Source organism: Varanus komodoensis, unplaced genomic scaffold (assembly GCF_004798865.1).
Source record: "Varanus komodoensis strain SLA01 unplaced genomic scaffold, ASM479886v1 scaffold44_3, whole genome shotgun sequence".
Classification (NCBI taxonomy): Eukaryota; Metazoa; Chordata; class Lepidosauria; order Squamata; family Varanidae; genus Varanus; species Varanus komodoensis.
Genome location: NW_025336010.1, coordinates 6286150 through 6300621, shown reverse-complemented (window position 1 = coordinate 6300621; position 14472 = coordinate 6286150). Strand labels below are relative to the sequence as shown.

At 44.7% G+C, this 14472-nt stretch overlaps 1 long non-coding RNA gene across 2 annotated transcripts; it reads left to right on the top strand.

Annotated features, from left to right (window-relative positions):
* Positions 1-1764: 1764 nt before the first annotated feature.
* On the top strand, positions 1765-13111 carry LOC123030424. Of its 2 annotated transcripts, XR_006416101.1 has the most exons (4): positions 1765-3174; positions 10101-10235; positions 10345-10479; positions 12170-13111. It is a non-coding gene; the product is annotated as an uncharacterized LOC123030424 (long non-coding RNA). The 2 variants fall into 2 exon arrangements; XR_006416100.1 differs by having other exon boundaries at positions 10101-10479.
* Positions 13112-14472: the final 1361 nt, after the last annotated feature.

Here is a 14472-nt window from a genome sequence, read left to right as displayed (position 1 = left end):
GAAGACTCGGGGCGGCTTACAACAATAAATAAAACCAATAAGTTAAAATATACATATAAAATAATCATAATAATTTAAAACACACAATATAAAATAAGCCGCCCTGGCCAAATAAAATTCAGTAGTATTAACATTTAAAATGTTGCTTAAATGAAAAGGTCTTTGCCTGCCGCCGAAAAACAAAAAACGACTGCGCCAGGCGGACCTCTCTGGGGAGCGCATTCCATAGGTTATTCATCCTATCAGATGTATCAGACCACTATAAAGTGTGAAAGTGAGGGGCAGATCAGTGAGTGAGGAGCACTCAGTGGAAGACTTATGCAGCTACAGCCAAAGGTTAGAGTCATCCTCTTCAACTGGTACAGGTACTATGTGGTTGGCTCATATGACTCCTAGAAAGCTCCAGATGTGCTGGCTAAGGAACAGCCATGTTAAAGCAAGACAGGGCCATCTTAACAGTATTATGGACCCCGGGCAAAGCAGTGTACTGGGACCCCTACGGCAACTACAACTACTGTTAATTTTGGAAGTTTTCCAATTTTCCAAGGGTTAACATACACAGATTAGTATGGGGTCCATGGGCAAGTGCCCATCAGGCCCATGCGTTAAGATGGCCCTCAAGCAAGAACACCAGCAAGGGAAGGTCAGCCTGGCCTGACGTGCATAGAAATGTTTGCAGGTAGCTCAGTAACTTGTTCTAGCCTTGACAATCTGCTCTCCTTCCTCATCCTGGTTTTCACAGCTCCCTTCCCTTGTGTGTCTTGTCATTTCACTTTGGGAGCTTGATGGGATGTTCTCTCTCTCTCTCTCTCTCTCTCTCTCTTTCACTTTCTTATGAATTTGAATTGCTTAGGAGACATTAGTTGCTTTAGGAGACTCAAAAGTGGGACCAAATTGTAGCAAATAAGTGATGACAAATAAGAATGGGATTTTTGCCCCCTCATTCCAAGACCAAGTCCTAGCCTTGTCAACAGATTCTCTGGCACATTAATAAACCCTCTCTCATATTAAACCCCACTTTGCCCCTGGATAAAATGCCTCAAGTTAACCATCAAATGTGGTAACCTTAAGAAAACAAGAAAAGACAAAAGCCTAGTTGGCAGTTTCCTGACTTTAAAGGCACCGTTTCTGCCAGGGCAGGCATGCCACTTGGTCTCATGGTAGGCTTTGGCCTTTATTGGGCCTCCTGGATACACCTGAATGTTTGGAGATAGTCGAGGGTTTAGTTTGCCTTGGATGGTATTTTTAATCCTGCCTTCTACCCCCAGGTAGAATTTTGTGGAGGAAAAAGACCGGTGGGGGTGGTGCATGAGTTTTTCTTTAAATAAACCCTTCTCTTCCACTGCAGGCCCAACCTAAAGACACTCTCACAGAGGAAAAGAAAAAGAGTGTGCAGGGGTGTCCCATGAAGGCCAGACAGTGTGCTTAGCTCAGCCCCAACTATGTGCTCAGGTACGGAGATGTGGCATCAATGCTCGCTATGGACGTGGTTGTCATCCAAAGTTTTGAGCACCCATGGACAGCCCACACCCCAACAAGGGCCTGTCAACAAGTGCCCCAAGACTTCTTCCTCCTGTTCATCTTCTGATTCATCTGCCTCTTACTTTGGCCCAGAGAATGGTGGTAGTGATGAGAAGGAGGGTCCATGGATGCCACTGCATGACTCACTCTCTGCTTATCAGGCAGGCAGGCAGGCAGTAGCAATCAGGAGAAACAGGATGAAGCACAGGTGGTGGGGTCTGAGAAGGGAGACCCAGAGAAGGAGGTGCCCACTGAGAGTGTCTTGCCCAAGGACCTCAAAGACTCGGACCTGGTCTGGCACTGATCATGTGGTGGCAGCACGGGAAAGGGGTGCTGGGAGCAGCGAATAATGAGAACACTCACCCAGAACTAGACTCTGGGCTGCTGCAAAGTGGATTGGAGTCCAGGGAGCTGACCCCAGGGAACCTGGTGGATTCCTACTCCCAAACAAATCCCTAGATGCATCTATCAGGATGCTCTGCAGCAGGATCCGAAGTTGCACATGGGTCCCTTGGAGCGCAGACCCTGAGACTCAGGGAGGCAGAGCCACAGTGATAATGGGTAAGGGGATGGAGACTAGTGGAGTCCAGCAGGGCCCTCCCTTTGCAAGTGCAACTCACAACTGGGCCTGTATCACCTGTGCCTGTTTCTACTCAATGTTTCTGTGGACTGTTCGGGGGGGTGGGGTTGAATACTAGCATTTACTTGTTGCATTGGAGAAGGGCAGCTCTGCTTGATTAATGGCTAGCCCGGACTTTAGTGTGCTGCTGTGCTGCTATTGAAATGGTGTTTGCTTGTTTGTTGCATATTGTATTCATATTCAATTGTGTTGCATCAGCTTAATGTTTGCAAACTGCTTGGGCATAAAGCCTCTCTGTGTGTGTGCGCGCGTGTGTATGAAATATAAATATTATCCAGTCCTCTGCAAAGAAGCAGTAGTATCTGCATCTGAATCATGTCTTCTAAATGCTTATTAAAGATAGAATATGTTTCAGCTTCTCCAAGCAACTTCAGGCAACAAGTCTAAATACTGAGAAGCCCCTTAATAGATGGCAGCACAAAAGCATTGCCCATCTCTGCTGTTGTCAGGCCAAAGCAGAAACTGTCCTCTATCTTCTCCAAGTTGCTTTAGAGAGCTGAAGCCTCTTCCCATTCTCTAGGCTTTGTGTGCTCCATTCCTTTAATCATTCTGCATTTGACTTGCTTTATAAAAGATTTACTGTTCCCTTGCATTCCTTCCAGTTTGTTGTTAAGTTTTTAAAAGTGGTGCACCAACTTGGGGCCTGTTTCTCCAGCAATGACATAACTACGGTTGAGAAAAGCAAGGCTATATCTTGGATATGAGCACTATGTTAATGTGTCCCAGTGTAGCATTGCCTTTTTATTGAGCACCTTGGGCTTTTAGCACTCTTGTTAAAGCTTCCATTTGGAAGTCTTATAGTAAAAATGTTAACATGCTAACTTTGCTTTCTTTCTTTTAAAGAAGGAGCCAACCTTCAACAGGATTCAGTTGTCGTGCTAGCTGGAATTCAAGAGTATCTGCTTGGCTATTGCTGGTTAAACAGGAGGACTGGCCTATGGAGCATTTGCATAGGTTGCCCAAAGATCAAGCTCAAGCTGGAAGAAAATGCATCCATACTTAGTGCTAATTTGGTAGGGCAAGAAGGCATATCTTCCAATAGTGTTGCATAGTCCATTTCAAGGGATTGGCCAATGAATTATATAAATGTTACAGCATGCTCTAAAAGCTGCGGAAGCCAACATCAAATGGCCTTTTCCTTTAAATATATGAATTGTAAAAACAACACAGAGATTTGTGGTTCTTCAAAGACTAATAGATTTATGATGGCAAAGGTTTTGTGGACTGGAGTCCAGGTCAGCAGATGCATGAAGTGTTACCCTCACTTGACTGGTATATATGCAGGGAGAGAAAGAGGGAGGGAGGGAAGGGCTGACTTTGTAAAACTTGGGGTCAAAGAGCAATAAAATGTCAGAAGAGCAAAACGTACAGACTTTGGCAATTCTATGAAAAGTCTACGATTTTTGGCAAAGTGGGCAGTCATCATGGCGATAATTTCAGTCACTCTTTTCATAACTTAGGCCTGATTTGTGATTATATGAGCATATATGAGGCCTAGGCAAGAAGAATGCTGCTACTGTTTGTTTATTTCATATAGTATTGGTACAATTAGCCAGAAAGTCTTCTGTGCTGATGCAGAGTAGCTTGGCTGCCTAAGATTGCTCTTCAGTTTGTGCTCACGTCCTATCCACGGTGCACCATGGGGGATGAGCCAGCTTTGCACACAAAGCAGCTAGCGTGGTCCACTGGAGTGCTGGCGTCCTCTGGTCTCTCTCCACTGCAGCCACTGCTGCTGCAGGTTGGACACGGTAGGCTGGACACAGGGCTGGTCCTCACACTTCCACACAGGTCACTAACTCCCCACTGAGTTGGGCACCCAATTATCTACTTGTGCTTTTACACACTTTCGAGCTGCTGGGTGGGTAGAAGCTGGGACAAGGCAACAGGGGATCCCCCTGCCACATGGATTTGAACTGTCAGTTTTCTGATCAGCAAGTTCAGTTGCTCAGCGGTTTAGCCCACAACACCACCTCGTGTCCCTCTGGCACTGTTAATAAAACACTTCCAGTTAGCAAAATGCTTCTTGGTTAGTTAGCAAACCTTGCTAGGCTCACCCAGTAATGATTCTAAAAAATTATTATTATTATTATTATTATTATTATTATTATTATTATTATTATTATAACATTTCTATGTTCTTCTTTTACAGAAATAGAAATGAAAGTAAAGATAATACTGAAAGTGGGGTGCAGGAACCTTGCATTCTCTGGCCTGGAAAGAAATCCCCCAGAATGCAGCTTCATACCACTTGCTGACCGTGCTGTAGCTGTTTTTACCATGGGGCTGGTAGAGCTGGGTGGGTTGCACAGCTGTCACTTGGGCAGATGAGCTGGCAAGGGAGGCAAGGCCAAGACCCATGCCTAGAAAAGGAGACATCTGTTGGTCCAACCAGTCTCTGGAAGAGGCAAGGCCATGTTCCAGTCATCCAGGGCCAGAGAGAAGTCTGTTTGTTGCATTTCAGACCAGCTGATGTTTCAAGGCTGTTTTTAAAGGCAGCCTCACATAAAGACCATGACAGTAATTTGTCCTGAAAAGAACGGTAGGTTGTCTACTTGACTGCAGAATTGTCCTCCTAAAGGCAGGCTGCAATGGATGAATCATCGCTCTGCCAGCAACCGCCACCTTCCAGGGGAAGTGTTGCTTCCAGGGACATACCTGCATCCAGGGCAGGCTATATATCAGGGGTGGGAATCCTCTTACAGATTACCAGACTCCATCACCAACCTTGTTCTTCAGCTTGTTTATCCTGCCCCTTCTTGAACAAATTCCAGGCACTGATTGTTTCCACTTCTCCCCAAACATATGATGAAAGGAGAGGTAGAGCCATGTGCCATCAATATCTTGACCATGTCATGCTTTGGGCCTGCAACCAATAATTGCTGATTCAAGGCTGTGATCCAAAAACTCTTTCAGGGAGAACTTTACTGGGCTCAAGGCAATCTAGCATTCTGCTTTCTATAGTTCTCTACCAGCAGAATATCTGGATGTTGGATTGTTGAAAGGAAATCAGTTTTGCACAGCCTGTAAACTGACACCATTCATCTTCAGAGATGCAGCTGACTGTTCTTTTGATGGACACATTCCATTAAATATAGAATAATGCAGGCACTTTGATGTTCAAGAAGTGGCCACATTTGGGTTCACGCAGTTTTTGCAGATCACATGCATGGAAGTGGAACAGCACGTTGCCTCAGGGGTTTGGTCTGACTTAAGTCACAGAGCCAATGTGATCAGCAGGGCCATTATCTTCATTATGTCGGTTATTTGCCCAATAGGAATGTGGTGTATCTGCAAGCTGAGTCCAGGACCACAAACTTGCATCTTCTAAGCAGTTCCTCCTTCCATCAGAAATTATGTATTAGCACATGCATTATGAATGAACAAACCACATTTCTCTCTACGACATACAGCTCCCTGCTAGTTGTCATGGTTAATTTAAAAATTGTATGCCTACTTTCCTTGGTCCCTGTAAGGGACAGAAAGTGTCTGAAAATCTCCTGACATTTTGTGCTGGGATCCAACCTTTCAAAAACCATTAAACCTCATGTAACTTTTATTCCAAACTAGCAATGGCATAAGTAAGGTGGCAGAGAGCGAGAAACTGGGACTGAACAAGGAGTCCAGGTAGCAACTGACATACTATGGAGGGAGTCGGGTTTCATTTCCACCAAATTAGCCTCTTATTTTTCTCACCTGGTTTTCTCTGCTTCTGATTTACTCATCAGCAGATCTGTGAAGAAGGGCACATCCCAGGAAAGCAAACGGAGTGTCATTATGAATCATGCTCTGAAAAGATGAGATCGGTGTGCTGCACCTGTCAAAAAGGCAAGCAGCCTATTAAGGGCTGTTAGGGAACCAGATAGAAAAGGACAGACTGTCTTAACATGCCGCCTACGTGTTATTGTTAAAAGTAGGGCACTCAGGGGAGTTGTAGAAACACTTTGGAGCCTTGCTGTTTGGGACCACCTCAGCATTATGGCAACACAATTTTCCCCATCATACCAAATTCTCTCTTACTTCCTCTGGCCAGCATAACCAGTTGTTGGGAGATCTGGGAGCTGTACTCCAAAACACCTGAAAGGCACCAGGTTGGGGAAGGCTGGTAGAACTCTTTGGAGCATTCAGACCACTTCACACATCTTGACTTATGTCATCCTTACAACAGCTCTGGAAGACAGATTAGTATTAATCCTGCAGTGCCATCAAGAGGGTTGGGGCCGAGCGATAACATGCTTTGGTTGTGGCCACTTGGTCTAATTTGTTTATTTATTTAAAACATTTGTATACCGTCCCATCACTGACATCTTGGGACAGTTCACAATAACAGCAATAAATTAAGATAAACAATAAAGCAGCACAACATCCAATAATAAATATAAACACCACAGATTAAGACAATTAGCAATTAAAATAGTGGGAAAATAAAAAAGGTTTATGTTTTTGTTTTCAGTTGTGTGGTCCTGAGGAGAAGATATTCAACTGTTCAGAAGCACTTACATATTAACCATGCTAAAATGTAATTAACAAGGAGCTCAATGGAATTTTTAGGTAGCAGCTGGTAGTTCTACTTATACTGTGTTTAGTAGTCCCCTCCGTACATATACAGAAGCCAAATAGTGTGCTTAGGATTAAAACTGTAACTGAGGGCCATATAAAAGTACCAGGTTCCCTAAAATTCAATACTTTCTGTCTTACATTTGTCTAAACCAATATGAAATTGTATGTCAGTTGACATGAACTATAAAGCTAGATTTTTCTTTGAAGAACTTATTCATCAGGCAGGAATAAAGGATTGGGCAAAGATAAATGGCAGGCAATGTGGAACTTCCAGGCATCGTTGGACCGTTGGCCAACAGAGTTGGAATCCAATGACAGTGACAGGGCAGCAGGTTTCCCAGCCATTCAGTTGGAAAGTCCATGGTGGAAGTTTGCTCCTGTCAGAGAAAGCATGACTGGGGTGTGATCCTATACATGTTTAGACAGGAAACAGTTCCACAACTTGTAGCATTCCTCAGCCAGCCATGCAGCCTTGCTTACGCAATCTCACCCACCACACAAGTGGTAGTAGGAAGAACAAACTGTCCTTTCCAAAATGGTATCTATATACTTAATTAAAGGAAAGTTCTCCTGAAGTGATCTTTCAGCAGTATCTATAAAAGTGCATCTGGTTTATAAGCAGGATAATTTGTCTTGTTGGAGGGGTGGGGACTGTACTGTACATTTTATGTGTATCTGGTGTTTCTGCCCTATAATTAAAGTAGGGGAAAATCCACCGTTACTTAAGTTTCTGCAGGGCATGAAATTCTGTCTACTGTTCTTTTATATGACTTACAAGGGAAGGTGGAGGACAGTGATATGGAATTTGTTAATAACTTGTTATTTGCAGGAAAGATAAATGTGGCTGTTGATTGGAAATGTGGCTTGGTTGCAAAAGTTCAGGATTACTTGCTTAACCATAATAGGGCAAGTATCAGAAATGATGAGGTCTACAAGTTAAATTAGAATTTTGAAGGATGTCAAGTGGCATAAATTCATAGACAATTGGTCTTTGTTTATGCAGTGTACGAGTGATAAGTATAATCATTGCCTATGCATGTATTTTTGTTGTTGTTGTAAGCACTGTTCCTTTCTCTTTCATTAGCACTGAATGCAAATTAATTGATATATAATTTTAAAAAACAAAAAGGTAAATAACTGCTGCTTGTTATTCGGTGTGTTGTGGGGTGGGGAACAAAAATCCAAGTTCTGGAACTCTCTTGTGTTGATGGCAAAACTTGTGGGCAGACATTTATCTGGTCCAAAAAGGTTAGCTCAGTTGACAAGTCAAATATTGATCAAATATGGTCAGGTTCATCTATTTCTTTGTGGGACATTGCTAGCATAAGGAAAAAGATAGTGGCTTTTTTTTTTAACCAGCTATCCATTCTTCAGTGGCTCATGCATGGTGGCATCTCATGCGTTTTTACTTCAGTCAACATCGTGGGTTCTCTGAACACCCACTCTTCACCAGAGTCCAAAGCTTGTTTTGCTTTATTTGTCCTTCTCTTGTAAGTTTTCCCAAGACGTCAGTGGGGGATGGGTTAGAAAAACTAAATAAATACACGGAGGACCTTTTGGGAGCAGGCAGCCAGGTCAGAGAGGGGTTGGGGGACTCCCTGGTCTCTGCAGCAGGCAAGAGGGAGTCATGGGTGGCCTTTGGCAGTGGCCTTAGCCACTCCAGCCTGCCTGGGTTTGTGACAGGAAGCGGACAACCCAAGGGAGCAGCTTGGCCATGTTGCCAGGTTTGCCCTTAGCCACTGCAGGGCTCGATCTCCAGCTGCTGCCCCTCCAGCCCTTGCTAACAGCAGCTACAATAACCAAATGCAAAAGATATGTCGCTATGTAACTGTGGCACATTCAGTAAAGTACAATATTTTAGGATGGCCACACTGTGCAGACTGTTGACAGTGTTTTGATCAGTCTGCTGACCAGCACGCAAACATTTCCCTGCCCCAGACACTGGACAATGCGGCCTCTGCTGGGGGTGGGTGAGAGGGGGGAAGAGAGATGCGTGCCTTTGCCAAGGAGAAGAATTGGAGCCTTCATCTCTCCCTCCCTCCCTCTCTCCCGGACTCATCATACTGATGAGCATCTTGATTTTTTCTCAATAATAAGCATAAGGGCTTGCTTGTTGAGGAAATAAACACAGATGTTACCGGCACTGCAAATTCTCCGAGAGGTGACAGATACTGTTCAAAAGCAAACAAAGCTGCACAAAGAGCCTTGGAGAAAGAGGAGTCTTTATTTTTCTCTATGTCTGTATAGAAGCATCAATATCCCACCCTTTTAATGCATTTGCATTCCTTGGGGTGGTTGGCAATAGTTAAAATTGCAGTGTTGTCACTGTATGGGCCTCATTCTCACGGAGATGGTAGGCCCTTGGCTCAATGGTACCTCTTCAGGCTCCGGGTGTGGGGCTTGTATGACCAAGTGCAGGAGGACCTGCGTAGTGGACACAGGAGGGGGATGGCTGGCGGGGATTCTGCTCCCTGACATTCCATGGAAAGTTCTATGCGTGGGAAAGCTGAAGCCTGGGCACTAGCAGTGAAAGGAGAGCCATCCTCTTTCTTTCTTGGCCACCCCCTGCCATCAGTGTCTCTGCACCAGCAGTGAAAAGAGAGGCATCCTCTTTCTTTCTCGGCCACCCCCTGCCATCGATGCCCCTAACTTTCTCTTCTGTGTTCCTCTTTCCCTTTATTTCTGCTCTGTCTGTAACTTTCTGCTCTCCTGGAACTCTTTTGTCTCTCCTGAAAAGTAAAGACAGAGAGAGAGAGAGAGAGAGTCAGAGAGACAGAGATTCAGATTTAGTTCCTTTTCTGGACAAATCTTTCTCCATCTCTGGGCACCATTGCTATCACAGGCAACAATCATTCATTGTTCCCTGAAGGCTAATGAACTAAATCAACATAGTACCTTTGGCCAAGAAAGGAACCAAGTGTGGATTTTCAGAGTTCTTGTCATGGTTGTTCAAAGATTACAGCACTGCTCTGAATCGATAAGTTTTCCCTCTATACAATGTTGGCCAAGAACACCACTGTGATTTATGGAACATGAAGGTCTATTTGGCTTACTGTACTCACATTTGGAAGATCGGAGAGGGAAACTTTTGACCTCTTTCGAACATGGTGTAGGTTTTGGTTCAATGAGAGAGAGAGAGAGAGTGAGAGTGAGTGAGAGAGAGAGAGAGAGAGAGAGAGAGAGAGAGAGAGAGAGAGAGAGAGAGAACCAGCTTGAAATGGGATAGCCTTTACTCAATGGCAAAATAAGACAAATGCCTCGGGATGTGGCTAGATGGACAATAACACCAGCCGTTATGATGATGGCTCGGGTGTTGGAACCTGGCATCTAGTTCATTGATGATGAATAAAAAGCCTGACTCCTGTTCATTTTTTATTTAAAGCTTTTCTACTGGCTAACCTGAAGTGCCATGTCTTCCCTGCTAATAAAAAAGAAAAAACTCTGACTGCCATGAATAGCCGAAATGCAACACTGGGGATCACGGAAGGTTAAGCACAGAATTTTCCTCCTGAATTAAGTAATTATGACACAAATGATTTGACTCTTTGAGCCAGCCTTACTCTGCGCTTTTGCCTGCTTTGCTGCATTTGCCTAATCAGATAATTGGGCGGCATTTTTCACCACAGTGGCATCATATTCCATGGAATGGCACGATGTCAGAGAAGGAGCTGTGATGATATGGTGGTGCTGATCAAGGAAGTCCTGAGAAGTAGCTTGGGGAACGGATCCCCCTTTGGCTTTCACTTATTCTTCCCAGTGGGGTGAGTAGTTTGAAAAGGCAACTCATTTCCAGTCAGAAGTCCAAGTGGTTGATGACCTCTCATCTGCAAAGGCCATTTTCTATGCAAGAGCAGCAAATGCTGACAGTGTTCTACTATTTATTTATTGAAAACATTTCTAGGCCATTCTTTACTGTGGTCTCAGGACAGTTTAACAAAAAGACAATATATAAAATAAAATACAGTGTCCTAATAAAATTTCCAGAGAGAAATAAAACCCCAATTAAAACAATCAAATCTTAAAACATCGGGAAAATAAAAACAGTTTAGCCTGATGCTGAAAAGAATAAAGCACTATTAGGGTTGTTACCTGTCCCAAAAGAAGAAAAGAAGAAAAATGGGTGAGCATTCCAGTAAACGTAGAAGTTCATGTATTTGCATTGATTATTTCCAATAAAAAGCCCCTTTCAAGGGGCTCCCTCATGTTTTACACCAAGGTCACCTTGGATCTTCCTTTCCCTGTCCCTCACTTTGATGGATGCATGGATGGATGGATGGATGGATGATAAAGAGGCAGACAGACAGATATTGCGCACAGTCTTATGTGTGTCTGGATCCTTGTATGCAACATGCCTTCAGTCTCCTTGTTATCATTGTTTGGCCCATGTACACATATTCCAACATACCCCTCACTTTCCCACTTGGTGAGAAGTTTCAGAGGCAGATTGTCTTCCTGTCTTTGGTCTTCCTTGGAATGTTGTCCCAGGAATTTATAGCATTTCATAATATTTGTGCTCACTTACAAACATGTAGGTTGTGCATAGATGGAGAGGCATGGCTTAATGTGTCATACTCCCAAATCTGCTGACCCCACACCAGGTTTTCTGGGCAGCAGCCAGCACCCCGGAGCAGCCTCGTGTCCTACCGTACAGAAGCCCGGCTCCTACGGAAGGCCTCAGCTAACTGAAGAGCTGCCCAGGCCGTGTCTCTTTTGAGAAGAAAGCACCCCAGAGAAGGTCCAGGGCCTCAGAGCATGGCTGAGCAAGACACACAGGCTTGCTGTGTTCAGCGCTGTTGCAGGCCTCCCACCGCCTGAGCTGGGGGGACCTGCCATTTCCCTTTCCACCCCCAGCTGCCCTCATCCTTCTCCTCTCCCCTTCCAGCCCTGCCAGGGCAGGGTTTACTGCTTCACCTCCTTCCTCCTCTCCTGCCACCCTCCCCTCCAGATCCCCCTCTTGTTTCCCTCTGCCTGTGCCCCACTCTCCATGCCTTGCTGGGAGGGGTCCATCCTGCATTTAGGCAAAGCCCTATCCCATAAAATGATCTTCTTTTTAGGTCCAAGGCAGTTGGGGACCATTTCTGAATCTGTCCCCACCCTTTGAGATCCACCTCTCCAAACCTCTTACCACTGCACTTCCTGGGAGGTACAGATATATTATCATGAACTTAATTGGTTATAAGGCATAAAATCAGCCCTGCTGTAGTTGGAATCAGAGTCCCCGTAGGACATGACAAACCCTGTCAAAACCATGACGAAAGAAAAAAGGGCCATGATGACTTTCTCCACCTGTCCTTTTTTTTTTTTTTTTTTGACTCACATTTGGCCTTCCCCAGGATGTTTTGGATGTTAAGAGAAATCTGGAAGGAACAGATTGCAGAACTGTTTATAATGTGTCATTTCCACCTAATGATCTGACATTATTATTTGTTAAACTTTATTTTTCTACTGTAGAAATTTTCCAGGCAGATTACAATGGCAGAGGATAAGTCCACTTAACAATACCAGCAAAAGGATCAGCTCCAAAACAACTGGAAACCAGCAACTTCCTGAGACAGCAGAAGAGAAGCAAAGAGAAGCAAATAAGACAGAATTAAAATGGTGGTTGTGTTCTGTATGGGCCTGTGCTTGAAAATGGCCCAGAGGGGGCTGCTTCGAGCAAAACATTGCAGCAAGAATTACAGCAGGGATCTGAGGGACTGAACATCCTGCATCTGTTCTGGCCCACTAGTTCTGCCTGCCTGAATGTTTCCAAACCCAGTTCAAGGTGCTGCTATCAATCTATAGGCCTTACAGAGCTTGGGACCTAAAAATCTGACTCAGCCTTCCCCCCAGTGGGCAATAATTATTGCCTGAGGCCCTCTTCCAGATGCCTCCTTGGAGGGAGGTTTGAAGGATGGCAACAAGGGATGGTGCCTCCATCCAAATTAGAATGCTCTCCTCTGTGAGACCCCCCTGGAACCCTCATTGACATACATTTGGGTTTGGGTTAAGACCTCCCTCTAATGTCCAGGTATTCCATGGCATGTGATAATTGGTCAAATTGGGATTGTTATTTGGTCTTGGGGTTTTTATTGTTGATTGTTTTAAGTTTTGTGTACTTAAATGCTTTTTTGTTATTTTTATCTTGCATTTTCAAAATTTCCGTCTTTTGCAATCTAGCCAGAGAATTCTGTCTTATTGGGCAGTATAGAGATGCAATAAATAAATGAATGCATGATTTTGAGAAAGCTCATTGGAAAAAATTGCCTTTGCAGCTCGAATAAAAACAGGCAGTGCTGCAGACAGGCAGACCTCTCTTGAAAGGCCCTCCCTGAACTTGGGTGCCACAACTGGAAAGGTCCTGTTTTGGCATCCACCCTCCATTCTACACCAGATGGGATGGGGACTGCAATGTATTTTCCTGTGGCCCACACAACATGGTAACTGGCCATCCTTTCAAGATCAATCTAACCTTGCATTCCTACCTTGAACCATCTGCATTCATATTTAAGATCTATATTTAGTAGCATCTTTTTTGGCTGACTGAAAGTGAGCACTGCACACCTGGGTCACGAAGACTGCTCTCTGCTTGTGTTATGTTGCAAATATAGAGATGTAATCTGATTTTAGTTTTTGGTTCTTGCCTCTCTCCTTGCCACCCAGTGAGTTATGACTGTTGACGTATGTGTAGATTAAAAAGTGAGACTCCCACTGTCTTCAAAGAAGCAGCATGGCAATGCTGATCTCTGTACAGGTGGCAGAGGAGAGAGACAGGCTGCCCTGATTTTTTTTCAGTCCACTCCAGTCTTCAGGTAAATGGCAGTAAATCCAGAAGACGAGCAGCCACACACCGGAGCAAAGCTCTTGAAGCTCAGTTGCAGAGCTGAAATGTTGCTGTAAATATTTTTAAAGGTGCTACAAAGACGTTTCACCTGTTATTACGTTGTTGCGGGCTGCCTCATTTGATCGTCTCCTGTTATTTCACTCCTCAGTGGTCTTCCAAAGTAGTTTTTGTTCATTTGTTTTAATTACGCTGCCAACTTACATTTTTGACACTAGGAAGCAAATGGCAACGAAAAGGACTCACTGCAGAGGGATGATGGCTTGGGCAGCCAGACGTCTTAGTCCTGGACTGTCCTCTGGTGGCAGCACTGAGAGAGAAGGACTCATGGTGTGGTTGCCATTGACACATTCCTGGGAAACATGGTGGGAGAAGATGCTGGCACCTCCACGATGCTGGCAAATAAACGATCCAGGGCACAGAATAGCAGGATGGCCGTGCCATGCTGGAAGGTCCTGGGACTCAGTGCTGGGACTCAGTGGCTCCCCTCCTTCTACTGGCCCTGGAACAGATGTTGGAACTGAAGCTACATGGGCTCCACTGTTGGGAAGAAGGAGCAGCTAGTACCTTTTTCAAATGGTGCCCAGCTCATGGGTTGGAGCTGCTTTAATCCAGACCAGTCCTCCCTCACATGCAGATGTTTTGAATTCCCATTGGAAGCAGACAGTGTGGCCAATGGGCGGGGATTGTGGGTGTCATAATACAGAACATCCGGGATGCATCACGTTGAGGAAGGCTGAACTAGGCCTACCTTATTCCTTCCTGGTACTGACACATTTCATTCAGTCTCGTATCATGGACCAGCAATGCCATGCGCTGTGAAGGGAAGGCGAGAGAGCTAAAATTGTGTGCCCCTTTCCTTCTCACCCTCTTTTCTTGTGGCCCTTTTGGCTGCCATTTTCTGCAGCTGCCTTCATCAAACCAGCCTTCGGCC